The following is a 13,170-nucleotide window of genomic DNA, read 5'->3' as shown; positions in this document are numbered from 1 at the left end:
GAACAACACATTCATTTACATGGTGGTACAGTGAGCAGAGAAAATTACAGACTCCCAAGTAAATCTGACTAAAGGCATATGTATTTGTATATGACAATTTTTCAATTTTTGTCGTTTGGTTTAGAATACTTAATTCATTCACACTTAAGGCAATTACTGGTGGAGAAGACTCTTGAGAGTCCCTTGGACTGCAAGGAGATCCAACCAGTCCATTCTGAAGGAGATCAGCCCTGGGATTTCTTTGGAAGGAATGATGCTAAAGCTGAAACTCCAGTACTTTGGCCACCCCATTGGAAAAGACTTTGATGCTGGGAGGGATTGGGGGCAGGAGGAGAAGGGGACGACAGGGTATGAGATGGCTGGATGGCATCGCTGACTGGATTGACGTGAGTCTGGGTGAACTCCGGGAGTTGGTGATGGACAGGGAGGCCTGGCGTGCTGCGATTCATGGGGTCGCAAAGAGTCGGACACGACTGAGCGACTGATCTGATCTGATCTCTGATGCTGGGTTTACAACTGCCACTTTGCTTTTTGTTTTCTATGTGTGTATAATCTCCTTTTTGTTCCTCTCTTCCTTCATTACCACTTATTCTGTGTTGAACAAATATTTAGGATGTCATTTTAACTACTTTTGTTGCTTTTATAATTTTTTGAAAGTTTTCCTCCACTGGTTACTGTAGGTATTTTAATCAACATTTTTAACTTACCAATAATAACTCATTTCAAGTTAATACTGACTTAATTCTGATAAAATATGTCAGTTTTACCCCAGTATGGATCCATTTCCTCCCATTCCTTATGATATTGTCCTAAGTATTACACTCTATGTCTTATGTTGCCTCACATACCACACAATCTTTATTATTTATGAATTATTCTTTTTATGCAATTCTTCACAGGTTTTTATTCCACCTTATTGCTGAAGCTTTCAGGTGGACTCCTGAACTCTCCTAGAGCTGTTTTCATTCCTAGATAGCTGTCTAATTGCTGATCTCTGTCAGGGAATGGAGGTTGGGGTCCCTTCAGTTCAGTTCAGTCGCTAAGTTGTGTCCGACTCTGCGACCCCATGAATTGTAGCTCGCCAGGCTCCTCTGTCCATGGGATTCTCCAGGCAAGAACACTGGAGTGGGTTGCCATTCCCTTCTTCGGGGGATCTTCCCAACCCAGGGATCAAGCCTGGGTCTCCCGCATTGCAGGCAGAGTCTTTACAGTCTGAGCCACCAGGGAAGCCTTTATACTTTTAAAGAACAGATCTAACTACTGATTTTTTTCACTTAATAAATTGCAAAAGCAGGGATTTAATTTCAGATAAAAATGTTCATTCAACATATATTGACATATTTATTATATATTATTACAGACAAGTAGAATAGAGAAAAAGAGATGATGCAAGCCACAAAAAGCCTAAATCCTCACGCAAGTTTGGTCCTTGACCTGCTGTGAATTAGGAAAAATGACTTCACTGTGCTGTGTTAGTACTTTTAGTGCCTATTTTAAAGTGTCTATAAAAGGCTTAATTAAAAACATTAAAGTAATTATGTTACTTATCCCTTAGTTCCTCTTTCTGTATAATCACCATTTGAGCAGAATATCTACCTCAGGGCATGATAAAAAATAAACAAAAGATAGACAAAACTGCAAGATATAAAATACTCAAATAATTAGGTTTCAAACTTCAGATTTAAGATTTCATTCTCATCTTGGCGTTTTCTTGGGGAAGCAACAGGATGCAGTTACAAGACTGGCTTTTACACAGAGACTGGTGTTTAAATCCAAGCTCAGTTCCCGCGACGAGGCTGGCACCCTCAGCTTTTTTCTATCCACTGATGTAAAGTATTCTGTGGCCGGTCTGGGCTTCCTCTGCTGCTGTGCATGAAAGCCTGTTTCCTGTGAATGGCTGGAAGGACTGCTGCCTGCTTTTCACTTAAGTCCAGGGTTCCCTGTGTGTGTCAGTCGCTCAGTCGTGTCCGACTCTTTGTTTCCCCATGGACTGTAGCCCACCAGGTTCCTCTGTCCATGGGATTTTCCAGGCAAGAATACTGAAGTGGGTTGCCATTCCCTTCTCCAGGGGATCTTCCCAAGCCAGGGATTGAACCCAGGTCTCCCACATTGCAGGCAGATTCTTTACTGTCTGAGCCACCAGGGAAGTCCTTTCCTCCAGAGGGTACAGTCTACAATGCTCTTAAGTGAAGTGACTTCTGCCCCCAAACAGGAGGAGTCTCAGCTTTCCCTGGATAGTACCTTGATTTTTGTGAGAGAAGTTTGCAGTCAGCCCTCCGTGTCCCTGGGTTCCATATCTGAGGATGCAACCAACAGTGGGTCAAAAATATCCATCCCCCTCCAAGTTCCAGAAAGTTCCAAAAAGCAAAACTTGAATTTTCTGGGCACTGGCAAGTATTTACATAGATTTTATGTTGTATTCACCACAGCATTTACATTGTACTGGGGGCTTCCCTGACAGTTGATGCTGGCTGTGGGCTGAGAAATGATGCCTGTTCCTTTAAGCCACCAAGGTTTGGTGTGATTGGTTCCACGGGAATAGGTGACAGAATAACTAGTTTGTTGGGACAAGTTGAGCATCTTAAAGCAAAGCCATGATCAGACCTGCCCACTGATGCTTAGACACAGGCTGCAGGTAAGTAACCATCACCCGTGTGCTTCCAAAGGCTCTCGGGGGTCTGGACCAGAAGAGAATGTTTCAGATTGAGGAGGTAAAGCAGTGATTCTCAGCAGGGTACCATTCCCCAAAGGTGTTTTGGAAGTTGGTAGAAGTGTGATTGGGGTGTAGGCAGAGTGCACCACAGCCTCACAAACTCAAGAAGCAGTTCACATCCTACAGGGCTTCCAAACGTGCCTGGCCCCAGGCTTATGCTGGATCTGGCAAAGGAAGCCTTGAGAGCACTGTGGAGGGTGGAGGCGAGGTGTGGGTACTTGCTTTTGGTATATTCCCACCCAGCAAAGGATCAGTTGTGGCCAAGTTCTCCTGCCTGAGGCTCCAAGACTCACTGCATTCAGTCAATTGCTACTTCTGCTCTGAAACTCCTTCGCTTACCCCTACAGAGCCTCAGCTGTCCCCGATGGCTGCCAGAGCCTGCCTTTACCTTCCTGGACTTTCCTTACATCCTCCTCCAAGCACGCCATCTGTTTCTTGCTGAGGCACCTGCTGATAACTTGTGCGCCCTCCGTTTCCCCTCTTTAGAAGTGTTATCCCTGCTTATGGTAAGATGGTTTCCCTGTTTCTCTGATGATCTTCAAGTGAGTCTGGTCTGTCTTCTCTGAACACTAGTTTCTATTCTATCCCCCACCCTTAACTCTTCTATTTTTCTGTACTTCTCATCGGGAATGTAATTCTGAGCTTCTCGCTTGCTTTAAGAAAATGCATTCTTTAATTTTGGCAGCACTGGGTCTTCGTTGCCACACGTGGGCTTTCTGTAGTTACGGCGAGTGGGAGCTACGGTCTAGTTGTGGTGCTGGGGCTTCTCATGGCGGTGGCTTCTCTTGTCTCAGCACAGACTCTAGGTGCACAGGCTTCAGTAGTCGTGGCACATGGGCTTAGTTGTCCTGTGGCATATGGGATCTTCCTGGATCAGGGATGGAACCTGTGTCCCCTGCGTTGGCAGGTGGATTCTTAAACACTGCATCACCAGGGAAGTCCTCACTTACTTTTAAATCTAAACTTATTAATTATAACCAACTTCTACAGAGGGGTGTGCATATTTGCTCTTTTATTACATTTTCTAGTGTAGTCATGCTGGAGCACCTACATTTTGGAATATGTATGACATATTATTTCTTCATAAATGAATTTTATTCTAGTTATTTATATCATGATTTGGAATATACATTATATACACATCAAATAAAACATACCTATTTATCATACATATGGTATATAATATATGTAATATTTAATTATATATGCTCATTAACCATGAATTTCATTTCCAGACAGTGAAAGGAATGTTCTTAATATTAATTGTTTCACACTCAAATCAAGCTGACCATAATTCTGCTTTCTTACTACTACGGCCATATGATTTTAAACTCTGGAAGGGCAGAGACCATGTTGGTTGTGTTATCTTTCTATCTCGAGCACATGATAACTTGGTTGGAATTCAATGAGTATGTGTGAGTTGAAACAATAAATGAGTACCTCTCCTTAAAAAAAAATAAGTGTCACAGAGAGTCATTAGTACCTCTGACCATAGAGTCCCACAGTGTTAAGAAGGTTTTAACAAAGTCTCCTCCATGACATTGGCTTTGACTCCCCCACAGACCCTTTGAGCAACTGGTAAGATTTTATGGACTTCCAGAGAATAGCAGTCTGTCAGCCACAAAAAGGACTTTCAAGGGCAGGAAGCTTTCATCTGAGCCCCTCCCCATCACATGGTCCAGAAGTCTGGTGGGAATTCCCACCTCACCAACGAAGACTCAGAAGGTCAGAGTCTCCTGGGGCAGGAATGGCAGCCTGGCTGGCCTCTTTGGCCTGTGATTGCTTATTCTGTCTGCCCTTCCCAAGATGTTGGAAATATGCCCAGATAAGGTGGTGAAGACTCCCTGAAGTTGGACATGCCAGTGCCTCTTGAAGAGTGAAGAAAGAAAGTGAAAGTGTTAGTCTCTCAGTCGTGTCCAACTCTCTGTGACCCCATGGACTGTAACCTGCCAGGCTCCTCTGTCCATGGGATTCTCCAGGCAAGAATATTGGAGTGGGTTGCCATTCCCTTCTCCAGGGGATCTTCCTGACCCAGGGAAGAGTGCTCTTGGAGTACTGGGTATTAAAGACAGTGGCAAGGAACATGTAGCCTTTGACACACCCTCCTACATGTTGACTGGCATTCTTAATTTCCTTATCCTTCTGTGTCTTCACTGTACACCCCGCTGCGACCTGTTGAGAAAGTTGCTGGGTATAATGAAACCAGACAAGTACGCTAGAGCTGGTTTTACTAAAAACGATTTGACTCTTGGCTGCTGTCATCACTGTGGTTCCGTAAAACCACCTCTTCCGAGGAGCTGAGAATCTTTTGCAGACGTGACTTCATGTATCTGTACGACAAACTTATTCATAGGTGGGTATCATCATCCCAATTATGCCTTAGGCAGTTAGGACTGTCTCAACACCACCCGGAAAATTGGCCGTAAAGCTGAGACTGGAAACTCAGTCCTGCAATCTTCACTTTCGTTCTGGACCTGTCAGAGCTTGTTGCCCCGGGCTGCAAGGCATGAAAGACACTTGGGAAAATACATAAGCATCTTGCTATCCAGAGTGCAAACAGCAATATCAAACATTTGGTGCTTGAAACACTCTCCAAAACAGGAAACCAATAAGATTCCAACGTGTCAGCAATAGAAACTGTAGAACATCTCTGGCTAAAAACACATGCCAAAAGCACTTGGGTCTTCCAAGTATCATACCATGAAATAAAAGGAAAAAAGAAAAGAAATACAAATAAAGGATAAAGAGATGGAATCAAGAAATATTCCCTTTTAATTTCAATTTTTTTCCTTTTATTTTTTAGCCACCCCATGTGGCTTGGGGAATCTAGTTCCCCAACGAGGGATTGAACCCATGCCACCTGCATTGGACGTGTGAAGTCCCAACCACTGGACCACGAGGGAAGTCACAAGAAACATTCCTTTAACAAAATAGTGAAAATAAGGGAGAAAAAAGATTCCTCCTAGAAAGCCTGTTGCAATACTCACACTTCAGAGAGAATCAGAGAAGGGAAGAACTACATTGACATCATTTGCTGTTTTAAGACATCTAATTCTCCCCCGAATTCACTGCTGTCTTCTCCCAGCTGGTGTATTGCTCAGTGACAACCAAGAATCTAAAGGGTCTTGGGGTCCCAGTTGATGCCCATGTCCCCCACACACAGGCTGTATTCATGACCCACATGGTTGACATAAATGTCTACCCTTGAGTTGAAAGTGTCCCAGCTTATGGTTAATAGGAAGCTGATTTCCTAACTTAGAAAAGTTACTTAACTAGAGACTTCCCTGGTGATCCAGAGGTTAAGAATCTGTCCTGCAAGGCAATGGGTTTGATCTCTGCCGCGTGGCAACTGAGCTCAAGAGCCACAGCCACTGAGTGTTCTTGCTTAGAAAATCCCATGGACAAAGGAGCCTGGTGGGCTACAGTCCATGGGGTCGCAAAAGAGTAGGACACGACCAAGCAACTAAACAGCAAAATAATTGTTTCGGATACTGTTTAAGCCCTCTGTATGAATAAGCTAACTTAATAGATGAATAATGAAAATAATTACCAAAAATGTTACTTAACTAAAACTATAATAGAACATGGTGTTTAAAATGCTGAAATCACCTAACGCACTGAGCTTAGAGCTTCGCTTCTCCCTGGTGCAGGGACACCAAGCAATCCCAGCACACCTGCCAGACTTAGAGCCGCTATGAAGTGGGATGAGGTGCTGGGCTTGGCTCAGAGACCTGGCACTGTGACCTTGCACAGACCAGGGTCTGACGCCTGGGACCTCCCCTGTGAAGGAACAGGCCCAAACCCGAAGACTTCAGAAGCCTGTCTCTTGAGCTCCTACCTGCTTACACGTGAATCTGCCTGACTAGACTGCGCTTTTCTGACCGCAGCTGGAGTCAGCTCGTGTTGCCCTTTGATGTGGGTCCCAGCATCGCCAGAGGACTATCTGATGGAACAAGGTGTTAAAGACCTTTCTACACCCACTGCCTGGACATATTTCTTGACTTTATCATCTCCCTGGTGAGACTGAGTTTCCTGGGTGCAGGAGAAGGATCCCCTCAGTTTGAATCACAGCAGCCCAGTAAGGACCCAATGCGTGGTTTTAGCCGTGTGTGTTACAGCATATTATCAAACCAATAGAGACATAAACTTGTATTTCAAACTAATATAAATAGATACATTTGTGAGAGAGATATATATATATTTTTAGTGAATCTACTTCAATATTTATAATCTAACATGATCTTTTTATTTCTTAAGAAAAAGAATTCTAAAAAAGTCTGTTTTCAGGCGAAAAGAAAATCAGTGAATTTAGCAGGCAGGATAATGAGACCCATTCATATTTTCTCAGTGGAATCTTAAACTCGAAGGGATTCAAAGTGCATAAGCAAGACTGATTTTGCTTTTGTGAATTGGAATTCCAGCAGTGAATGAGAAGATAAACAAGATCACTGCTTAATGTCTGACCCCGTCTACTCCCTGTCTGACTACCTTGCTGGAGCCCATAAATCAATCCTAAAACTCTGAATTTGCAATTCACTGATACTATGATTTTTTTTCTTCTTGTATTTGTCTTTCTAAAGATGATCACTCTATATTCAACAGCAAAAATCATTTTATTTAATTTTGTAAAGCCCCAGTCCCATCGAACCCCAGAATTCAAGTGGACAGGAGAACATTCTGGAAAGCTCTGATTTTATACAACCTGAGTTTTCTCAATGTCTGAACAACAGTGCCCCTGCGAAGGCCACAGCAGCCACCTCGCTTCCACCCTGGAAGCTCTTCAGAAGTTGCTGAGGGACTTCCCTGGCAGTCTGGAGGTTAGGACCCCACAGTCTCACTGCTGAGGGCCTGGATTCAATCTCCAGTTGGCAACTAAGATCCCACAAGCCTTGCAGTGCCATCAAAAAAAAAAAAAAAAAAAAAGAATTTGTTCAGTTCCACGGAGTCACTCTGTTGATCTTGTCTTTCCATTTCAAGGGTTCAGCCAACCCTTGAGTACTTTCTGGAGCACCAACTCTGAAAGCAACAGGCAGTAAAATGAGACCCAGCACCTGCCTTTTGGGGAGCTCATTCCTGATGAGAAACATGTTGCAACAGACTGTGATAAAAAATATTAAGGCAGAGGTTTCTAAAACGCACTACAGAAGTCAAATCGGGACAGCGTAAGGAGAAGAGGCAACACTTGAGCTGGGCTTTGAAGGATGAATAAGAGTTTGTTGGAGGAAGGAGGCATGATATTCAGCTCACAGGGTACTGGAAGATGGGGACTTAGAAGCTCAATGTTTTGAGAAAATTCCAAGCTGTTTGAAGTGGCCGAATCCAGGTAAGACTGGAAGAGTTGAGATTTTATCCTGTAGCCAGCAAGGCGCCCCTGGAGGTTTCTGAGCAGTTCGGGTAAATGGTTAGAGCTCCATTTAGATAACAGAAGAGAAGATTAAAAGGCGGCAAGGAGCTTTCCGAATGCCAGGACACTGCCTGAGCAGCTGGTGTGTTTCTCCCAGAAAGAGAACAAAGGGCCCGAGGCTACACCCAAGGCTGCGGCCAAACAACACAGAAAACCCGTAGATTTAAGAATCACTGATGTGTTGCGGGGGCAGAAAGGGAGATGTTGGGAAAGGCTCTAGGAAGGTGGGTGATCATTGGAATTGAGAGCAGGGGATGGAGGTCTGGGGTGCCTGACACCCACTGGTATTGGAGGCTCAGTCAGAGCTCAAAAAACTCCCCTGGGATGGAACTTGCATTCTTCTACATACACAGATAAAGCTTGGTTTTGATTCAAGAGCTCATGGACCACTGTGATTCCAAAAGAGTGGAGCAACACACGTTCAGAGGATGAGAAGAAAGCGTGAACGTTAAACTGCCTCCCCCACCCCACTGCATGCCAGACCAGACTGAGATGTCTTCTGTTTTTTTTTTTTTTTTTTTTTTAAATTTGTTTTGTTTCGTTTGAGGGGATACGTGCAGTTTTGCTTGCTTGCTTGCTGTGGTCATCTAGAGATTAGCTGAGTATCTTCTCCCGAGAATATAATGAATTAATTTCTAGACTTCTGAATCACTGGCCTGAGATTTTATATTTGCCTCCAGGTGAGAAAAGCTGGACAAGGGAGCAAGTAGAAAGAAAGCAGTTACAAAATAGGTTATGAATAAGCTGCTGCTACTGTGTTGGTTGGACCTGTCAGGAGAGCAGTTTGAGGTTCTGTGCGGGCTGTGAGCCGAACAAACTAAGGAGTGCAATTCACATCCGAGACCTTGTAGAAATGAATGTCTATCAGGAAAAATTTCAAGAAAAACAAAATGCCTTAAGGAAGAGGACACCTTTTTCTAATTTGCACAGGAATGCTATCAAGACTAGTAGAAGCTGTCTTTTCCTGTTGAAGGTGGTTCACTGGTGAGACATGTAAGAACAGTACATATTAATATATTCCTTTCACCCAGATATCAGAAGGCTTAAAGGAAACACAATCCATTCATTCTCTAGTTGCTGGAATTTGACTATAGATATCAACCTGGAATTCAGTCTTTAGCCAGAACAAACACAATTTAAGGCATAATCAGGCTTAAAATCTTGTCACAGTCAAATGCGATGTTCTTTTACCAGAAGAGAACCCATAGCCTCTCAACTTCTGCCCACATCTTCTGGAAGTGGAGAAGGAAGCAAGCAGCTCCCTGACTTGAGTTCTTGGCTAGGATTCTTGTACTGGTTCCTTAAGTGCAAGGTATTTTCTTACATGAGCACATGTCTTGGTCCCTTCATATTGCCAAGTCAAAAATACCACATGGCTTAAACAAATAATGTATTTCCAACAGTCCCATAAGCTGGAAAGTGCAAGATCAAGGCCCTGGCAGATATGGTGTCTTGTGAGAACCTGCTTCAGGTGTGGCTGTCTCATGGACAGCAAACTTTTCTATGGTGGAAGGACTGAGGGAACTTTTCAGGGTCTTTGTTTTAAGGGCACTAATCCCATTCATAAGGTTCTGTCCTCATGATCGAATCAGCTTCCAAAGGCCCCACCTCCAAATATCGTCACACTGGAGCTGAGGTTTCAACATATGAATACTGGAGGGACACACACTTTCAGTCTATGGCAACGTAACATCAAGAACACCACAAGTAATATTTCAGTGTTGCTAAAATTAATTCCAAAGAAATTACACCTTCATTTATTAGTTTACTTTTTAAAGTATTTATTGCCTGGCATCCTCCTGGAAATTGTAAGCTCTTGAGAAGACAGACGCTCTGTCTTGTTTATTGTCAAAGCCTTAGTGCCTGGAATCATGCCAGGCATATGCTGTGCTGTGCTTAGTTGCTCAATCATGTCTGACTATTTGTGACCTCATGGACTGTAGCCCTCCAGGATCCTGTGCCCTTGGGGATTCTCCAGGCAAGAATCCTGGAGTGCGTTGCCACTTCCTTCTCCAGAGGATCTTACCCAGCCAGGGATCAAACCCTGGTCTCCTGCACTGCAGGAGGATTCTTTACCTCTGAGCCACCAGGGAAGCCCGATTATAAGAATATGCATCATGATTTCCATTATCTTCAATGGTATCCATGCTTAAAATACATTTAAATATTTCAATCTCACAAATATTTGAAAAGATACAAGATGGGTGGTTTCCTCTGAGGCCGTGGTCATCCCCGATGTTCCTGGGAAGGGCTGGCTCTAGACAGCTGAGCCCTGAATTCTGAGTGGCTGGCCTGTGCCCAGTCTCCACCTGGACGGCCAGCAGCCTATGGGGAGGGGAGGGCTCCCTGTGTAGAGGGTGCCCCCTGCTGTTCAGTGGCGCTGAGGCCACTTGGAGAGCAGAGGGGAGGCTACCAGGGAGGAGGGTCTCAGGTCAAAGGTCAGAGCCCTCTGGACTTCACTGGAAAGGACCTTCAAGGTGATCAGTTCAAACCCATGTATTTCAGAGAGAGAAACTGAGGCCCAAAGAGGTCAAATGTCTTGTCCATGCTCACTGTTAGTTAAAGCTGGCCTTCCTGACCCCTGCCTCGCATCAAGGAGACAACTCGAGTGTCTTCCGTCTTTTTTTAAAAAAGAACAATTCATCACAAATTTACTTTCAGCTTTCTATAATGTGAACTATTCACAGTTTCAAGACATGATTTAAAATAATCGAGTGATTTTAAAAGTCATTTATTGTACTTGGACCCCAGAAGCTCCCCAGGAAGGGATTTCCTTAGGAACCAACGGAAGAGGGGCCTGCCTCTTACTAGCCCAGCCCTTTCATTCATTTTCTTTCTCCAGAGGCCTCATGTTTTTGAAGGTTTTTAAAAAACTACCAAACAAAGCGCATATTTAGAGGAAACATGTTCACTTTTAGACGCACAGACTGTAGTTCTAACTGGTATCACGAAATGAAATTGGAGGTGTGGAACACTCTACCCCATGACAGTGACAGTGCGGGCTTTCCGGAAATATTAGCCATTAGGATTGTATCTTATCAGCCAGAGCCAAGGCGGAAAGGGGTGTTTTGTTAGTCTCTGGTGCCCTGTGGAAGGTTAGTATCTCTTCTATCTGGTGTTTCGAAATACTAAAAAGAATCTTAAGAGGTCAAAGGAACCTGGTATCTTTCATTGCGGTATGGACACATGTATCTGAGGATGTCCGAAGGCCCAGAAGCCCCAGGCTGGGGCTGACTCTGTGAGTCACTGACCCTCCCGCCCTGGGGACCACTTTGACTCACATGGCACTGGGATGTGCCTTGATCTAGTCTGTCGATGCATCTACCTTGGTATGAGGGCTTGCCATTACAACCCTCCAAACCTGACCACTCAACTAAAGCAAATGTTTCCTGTAAACTAAATTTGTGTGTGTGTGTGTGGCTGCACCACCTTTTTGGCTTGCCCGGATCTTAGTTCCCCGACCAGGGATGGACCCTATGACCCCGCAGTGAAAGCATGGAGTCCTAACCACTGGACAGCCAGGGAAGTCCCTAAACTAGTCCTTTTACAGATATACATGTATCTGGAGACTAGTAAAGTTGTGTTGAACATATGCAACTGTTTGCTAAAGCCACAGGCTTCTCAAAAAAAGAGAAAAGGCTAATTCCATTTATATGAAGTTCTAGGATGAGAATCACTAATCTAGCAGTTGCCCCAAGGCCACGAGGATGAGGATGTAGCCGGAAGGGGCCTGAGGGAACTTCCTGGAGTGATGGGAACGTTCTGTAACTGGAGAAGGATTGGGGTTTTATGGGTGTCTGCATCTGTCACACTTCATTAAATGGTACTCGTTAGTTTCACACACTTCACTGTAAGCACATTTTACTTTCAAAATGAGCTGTAAACAAATACTGAACTTTAGCTAATGACTTGCATGCTGAAGTGCTTAGGGGTGAACCCATGTCTGTGACCTTGCAGAGCATCCCAAATTAGATGAACTAATGGATGGGCAGAAAGAGAGGTGTGTGACAAATACATATATATATATATATATGTATATATATATATGATAAAATATTAAAACTGTGATGGGCGTCTGGACATTCCAATCTCCCAATTATTTGTGTCAGAAAATTTTCATAATAAAATGGGAGGAAAAGAAGTAAGATTCAATCATTTACTCCCTTATGCATAATGTTACTATAGCTGAGTCAACTTTCAAGATTCTACTTTAGAAAAGGACATTTATACAGTTCTAACCGAAGAAGTCTTCAGAGTGGAAAGCTGGTACCTCGGTGGTGTTTGTCTCTAGCAACATGGCTGGCTGGTTATTACTTGCAGACATGTCCTTCTTTCCCAGAGTCTGTGCTGCTGGAGGGCTTGGAGTGTAACACATTCACCTAACAAGCCCTGTGAGTGGTGTGTGGTGGGCACTTAATGCATGTGTGGTAAGAGCAGGACTAGGGGCTCAGAGGTGGATTCTGCAGCTTACTGGCTGCTGCCAGCTCTGAGCTTCTGTGTCCTCATCCACAAAACGGGGTGATCTCCATTTGGTTGTTCTGAGGGTTCACATCATGTAGGTAAAACAAGAGTATCTGGCTCCTGAGTAGTAGTAGTAGTGTTAGTCGCTCAGACATGTCCAACCCTTTGCAACCCAATGGACTGTAGCACGCCAGGCTCGTGTGTCCATGGAATTCTCCAGGCAAGAATACCACAGTGGGTTGCCATTCCCTTCTCCAGGGGATATTCCCGACCTAGGGATCGAACCTGGGTCTCCTGCATTGCAGGCAGATTCTTTACCATCTCAGCCACCAGGGAGCTCCTGGCTCCTGAGAAGAGCTTTAAAAATAGAAAGATGGGTATAAGGTCCTGAAGGGTCTCCCCAGAGATGGTCTTTGGTACCAGGCAGAAACTGAGCAGCACTCTCACGAAGGACACAATCCCACTGCAGTCAGTGCTCGTACCAGGACCTCAACCTGGGCCCCACCGTACGGGAGCCCTAGGCAGACCCTAGTAAGAACCACGGTTTCCAAAACAGAAGCCCCGACTCTTCAAAAATGCTGTTGTCATAAAA

The sequence above is a fragment of the Bubalus bubalis genome, chromosome 14 (assembly GCF_019923935.1).
Source record: "Bubalus bubalis isolate 160015118507 breed Murrah chromosome 14, NDDB_SH_1, whole genome shotgun sequence".
In the NCBI taxonomy this organism is placed as follows: Eukaryota; Metazoa; Chordata; class Mammalia; order Artiodactyla; family Bovidae; genus Bubalus; species Bubalus bubalis.
This window is presented reverse-complemented; position numbering follows the sequence as displayed.